Source organism: Vicugna pacos, chromosome 11 (genome assembly GCF_048564905.1).
Source record: "Vicugna pacos chromosome 11, VicPac4, whole genome shotgun sequence".
Lineage (NCBI taxonomy): Eukaryota > Metazoa > Chordata > Mammalia > Artiodactyla > Camelidae > Vicugna > Vicugna pacos.
Window position 1 is genome coordinate 78,098,902 of NC_132997.1, and position 6,176 is coordinate 78,105,077.

Consider the following 6,176-nt stretch of genomic DNA (forward strand, 5'->3'; position numbering starts at 1 on the left):
TAGGAGGCCCCCTCATCTCCGGTTTCAGGATTTGGGAGCAAACAAGTCTTCTGCTTATCTAGGCCTTTCATTACTCTGTGGATTTCCATCCTATCTCACCTTCCAGAAGCCTAAACTTCAAGTTTGCTCCCTCCAACAGCCCCTTGCTCCCCATTCTGCTGACCATTCTCTGACCCTCAGCTAGGTCCATGACATTCTCCCTGAGAGCCAGTGACCAGGCAAGCACTCAGCTACAGGGCTTTATGGGAGGACAGGAGAAGGTTCTGTCTTTTGTTTCCAGTCATCTTTACTGGAATGCCATTGCATTTTGGCCTTTTTGGCAAAAGCAGAACTTTGGGCTAAGGTCTTCATGGAACCATCTGTAATGCCTTCTCTATTCCTTTCCTGACTCAGAACCTTTCATTTCACCCATCATATTAGTGATTTTCAAAGACAAGGGGAGCACAAGCCCTTAAAAACGGGTATCAGAATGTGGTGGAGGTAACTAGGATATGACTCTATATTGATCAGAAAGGAGCAAGGGACAAAGAGATTGAAAAACAATGACTTAGCCAGTGATAAGCAAATTAAAATTAAGGAGTGGAGGTGTGAGTGTGGGGAAGATGTACTATATGCCACTCATGGGTGGAGGATAAGAAAGGTTGAGACCTACTTGTTCAGCTTTCTCATTGCTAGACATATTACCTTACCCCTGTCCCCATGAAACTCAGTCCCCGAATGGGTTGTTCTATTTACTTACACTGACTGAGAGAGTTCTTTCTACTCTGTCTGTTCCCTTAAGCTTAAATCGGCTCTGGTTAGAGAGCTGGAGTCAGAATATGTGGTCACTGTATGAATCCAGAGGAATCAGAGCCCTCCCCAAGCTGCAGCAAAAGAAAACAGGGCATTTGGGTAGGGCTGAGACACCCTTCCCAACCAGAGTTGAAGGGCAATATAGGTCCCATGTTGGACCCCAGCCTCTGCATTCCATGTGTCTCCTTCCCACCTCTTCTCAGCCACCAGGGTGGTGTTGAGATTGGTGGGACTGATGAAGCAAAAAGGGAAGACTACAGGGTGTGCTTTGCTAAAGGGCTGCAGTTCTCTCTTAGGGCCTGGGCTCCCACCCCCAGCAGGAAAGCTCTTAGTTGGTTGACAAGCAGGCAAAGACTCTGGGGGTGTCTGGTCAGCTGTATTGGAATTAGGGGTTGACTTTGAGTTTGTAAGGGAACTGAGGCTATCACGCACTTGTGCTGGGCTCATCCTTGCCCTCCCGTTGCCCTTTGTGCATTGTGGTTCATGCCTTCCTTTCCTGGTCTTCATTCCCACTAGCAGTCCCTCCATTGGCTTTCTCGCCTCAAATTTGGATTCTGGGAGCCGGGGATGATGCTCAGATCTAGCCTGGGTTGGAAAGGGAATGTCTCCCAGCGCCACTCCAACCCAGTCAGGCTTCAGCCTTTACTTTCACTCCTTGCTCCCAGCCCGCAGCCCCTAGGAGCAGAGACAAGTTCGCAAACTGTGAGCTAGGATTCTAAGCAACCCACCACAGCGAACCCCACTGTACATGCAGCAGCTGGGCAGGCGCTGCTGGGTAAATGGACATGCCACTCGGCCAGGACATTCTGTCCACCGCTGCCCGACACAGCGCCTGCTCCGGAGAGACCAACCTCGCTGCCCCGGACATTCTGTCCGCACTGAGCCCCGCGCGCTGCGGACATTCCGTCCGATTCCGTGGCTGCCCCAGATCGGGACCCATCCGGACCCTGACACCCCAGACGGATACGCCAGATCCGCCGCCTGGTCACTCGGCCCTGCAGCCCACACAGCGGCCATCTGACCCGGTCGCGGCCAGGCTCTTACAACAAGGCTCCTATCCCAACTGCGAAGCAGCTGGGAAGAGAAGCGTGTGCGACCAACGCACCCCTGCTTCTAGTCTCCGGAGTAAGAGACCCCGTCGAGGGGCATCAAGCACCACCAACTGCCCCCTTCCTGGGCAACCGCCGCAAGCTCCCCCTGCCCGCCAGGACCTCGGCAACCCCTTTCGCTCCCTGGCTGCCAGCCTGGTGCCCCAGGATTCCAGAGTGCTTTCTGGTAATCGTTTCCCGACTCTTCTCCCTGCTTCGCAGAGCCCCTGTCCTGACCTCGTCTCCGGCCTCTCTTCGTATCCCTTGAGTCTCCCTATTCTCTGTCCCCCGAGACCTGACACTAAGTTTTCCTTTTCCTAAGTCCTGAACGCGTGTTAGCAGTCCGCCCTTCCAGTCTCGATCCGTTTCCCAGGCGCCGTTCTCCAGCTGAGCTGCCCCAGGTCCCATATTAGGGATCCTGAAGTCCGACAATGGCTCCTCGGCCCCGTGAGCCCCTGTTCCCCGCATGGTCAAGCACTCACAGTGAGTCCCGCAGCAGGCAGACTCCCGGCAGCGGCGGCGGCGGCCGCAGTCTGGAGGGCAAGCAGGGGCCAGAGGCCGGGCACCCGGCCGGGGTGGGGGCCGCCCCCCTGCGCCCGGGCCGCCGCTCCGCTCCGGCGCTCCCGGACTCCCTGGGAGATAGTGAGCCTCGCCGCGGACTGCCACCCCCCGCCGGCGCCCATTCACTTTATGGCAGCCCAGGGCGCCCCCAGCCCGCCACGGAGAGCCTCGCGCGTTGGGCCCCGCCCCCTTCCAGCTGCGCTACCGGGGCTCCACCCTTTCCAGCTGTGAATTTTCTGGACCCGCCTTCGGGGGAGGGGTCCGACCGTCGCGCCGCCAAGAACCCCTCCCTCTGGCCAATCAGAGACTCTCCTCAGAAACTGGGCTACGCCCCTCCCCCACGTGGCTGAAACCGCGCTTCTGTAAGATTCCTTCAGCAGAATCCAGCGGGTGAGCGTAGAGTGCACGCAGTATCTCCACGGAGCGAGGGCCCGCCGGTGGTGAGGTGGAGCCAGGTCTCCACCCCGAACGAAGTGGAGGGCTGCTGGGTTTCCAGGTGGGAGGGCACACGGGCCGGGAGAAGCCGCCGTTTCAGCGCTCAGTCTTCGTTGCCGCTCAAGTTTCGGCGTTTTTCTCCACTTGTCGCTGTCTGTCTTTCTGCCCTTTGTCTCTGCACCACTCCTCCCACGTCTCGCTTTTCTTTCCTCTTTTTTCTCCGCTACCACTGCTCCTGCTGTTTTTCTCTCTTCTCCCTCCTCTGTCACTTTGAAAGTTTCTATTTCTGCTCCTCTTTTTCCTCGCATCCTTCTTCCTCTTCTTGGCTACCTCCCATTCCCCCTCCCCACCAGCCCCACCCCCGGCTTTTTTCCCTCTCCTTCAAGAAAGGTCCCTTTGTGGAAAAGCAGAGTTTGTAATGAGACAAACCAAAACAACATTCTAACCCTGCCACCAACTACACCATCACGGAGTGACCTTGGACAAATAACTTAACTACCTTACCCCCACCCCCACCCCCAATTAAAGGAGATTCTAGCTGGATCTCAGGGATAGGGCTGGGCACTCCTCAGAGACCTGGGAAATTCCCCTCTCAGTCTGCACTCTTGGCTTGCCGGGGCTATGTTCTCATAGCCTTAACAGGGCTACCTTCTCCTTGGTGATACCAGGTTCAGTTTTGTGAGCAAGGTCTGGCCTTGGTGCTTGCCAGTTAGGGAGTTGCAAGGGATGGGACAGATGTCCCAAGGAACATGTGGAATCAGGCTGGGTTGCTAGGGTCCCCCTGAAGGCCCTAAGCCCTCATATAATATACTCCTAAGGTGACTCTGACAGTCATGTCTCTGCTTAAAACCCTTCAATGGCTCCTGTTTGCCCTCAGGATAAAGGCCAAGCTCCCTTGCCTGGCATACAAGACTTTCAGGCCCTGACCCTGTTTTAATCTCCAATCTCCTAGTGGTTTTCTGCATACTTCTGACCTTTCTTCTGACAGTAACATATTTCTAACCAATCTTCATTTTGCCAACTCCTACTCATTCCTCTAAGCTCCACTCAGGCCTCATTTTCTCTGGGAAGTCTTTCCTGAATTCCCAGGTTAGTAAAATGTCTAGCCTCTTGCTTCCACAACCCTCCTGTGCATACCCTCGATTACCCCATACATTATATTGAAGAGATCAGCTTATGTGTTGTCCTCTATGATTGTAAGATTTAGGACAGCAAGGACCATATCTTCCTCATCTTTCTATTCCTAGGCATAATGTAGAAACTCAATACTGAAATCTAAGAGGGAGATATTCTGCCTGGTAAGACGATGGAAGTTAGAAGGGGCTGAGGCATTGTCATCTTTCTCCTCATCTCTAATACATAGTCCCATTTGTGTTTTTAGGTTGATTAATTTCTGGAGATATGTAGGAGGGGAGATGGGGTAGTACAGAGTTCTGGCATACTTGGAGGATTTTCCAATTGGTTATCCAGGACCTCTCAATATGAGTTAGGCCCAGGAGGCCAAACCCCTTTTTCAAATGAATGTAGAAAGTGGCTCAGAGGTAGTGTGAAAATAGGTGTTATGGTGGTTGTATCCTTTTCCCCTGACTCTTGGGGTGAAAAAGGCAAGATGCTCAGCTGGACCCAGAGATCAGGAGCCTAACATGCAGGTGCAAGAAGCTGTTAAGAAGTTCTTTAGGTCTGATGTCAGGTCTGATAGGTTCTTCAGATTAGAGGATCCTAGCACAAGGATGGTCTTTGGATGTCTGGTTGTGAGACCACATTCCTATGGGGTTGGGAATGGAGCTTCCTGGGACTTGGGTCATCTATAAATGGGAGGAAATCGGGAGAAAGTTGGTATCTTTTTTCACTGCCTCCCAGTAGTCTCTCCAAGTCTGCAGGAACACCTGTGTTTTATTCCAGCAGACAGGCTGGGAATCTACCATTCAATCTGCAAGGAGAAAACTCATCCTTCTGCCCTCTTCCTACACACTCTCACTTCTAGGTAATTCTAAATATCCTAGCAACCTCTATCATTTTGCCAGGAGAAAGGCAGCTGGGGGCAGGAGAGTGATGACTGGGGTGGGCATCTAGACCTCAGGCCTCTCATTTCTTTTCTTCTTTTTTATTAGTTGACGTGTGGTTGTTTTATAATGTTTCAGGTGTACAGCAAAGTGATTTAGTTATACATATACATACATACATTTTTTTAAAGATTCTTTCCATTATCGCTTATTACAATAAATTGAGTATAGTTCCCTGTGCTATACAGGAGGTCCTTGTTGTTTATCTATTTTATATACAGTATTGTGTATCTGTTAATCCCAACCTCCTAATTTATCCCCCCTCCCACACTCAGCATTTCTAAAACAAACAGGAAAGGCTTCAGTTTCCTGTCACTGGTAATGTGGACCAACCCGTGTGAATAGCTTTTTTTTCTAGGTAGGTAGAGTGTCCAAGGTTTAGGATGAGGGTCAGAGCTTAGAGTTACAGTCTGATAGAGTAAAGCATAAGAGGTAGCGAGGGGCTGTGAAAAAGAGAGCTGGATTGGGTGTGAGGACACCTGGGTTTGTCTCTCTGCTCTGCCATTAACTAGCTATACAAATGTGGGGGCCATCTTTTCACTCTGGTACTCAGTTTCCTGCCCTGTAAAATGAAAGGACCTGAATTAGATGTCTAAGGCTTCTGCCACCTCTCATTGTGTCTATGTCAGGGTGGTAGGAATGGGGCACAAGACAGAGGAACAAAGTTGCAAAGGGGGACAAATACATCTATGAGAAGCCAAACAGGGCAGGTAGACGGGAGGGTGGGGGAAGGGTGGTTGGAATAGATTGCTCCCCCAGAGCTGTCTTGAAAGGAAACGATCCCTCAAGGGTCATTGTATTGGCCCAGGTGACTTTGATAGGGTATGGCGGAGAGAATGAGGTGATGGTGGGGGGTGGGGTAAGGTCGTCCACTCAGACTCTCAAAACGGACCCCGCCCCCTTTCCCGCAAATCATAGCTTTCTTCCCCATAATACCCAGCAGCCACTGCCAAGCAGCGCACTGCAACCGAACTCTAGCTAACTCCTCCTCTCCATCCGCCCAGCACCATTTCTCCTTTTTTATTGGCTTTCATAGCTGTCACTCAGGGAGTCCTCGTATCGATTGGTTGTCCTCTGCTTACCCTTTCTTTCCCTTGTAATCACTCCTCTTTAGGTAGTACCCGCCTCTCGAAGCCACTTTCTCTTCTTCGATTGGATAATTGCAATGCCACTTTTCACGGTGCCAAGCTATGATTGGCTGCGCGCGGCAGGGTTCGCGCAGTTACCAGGCAGCGGG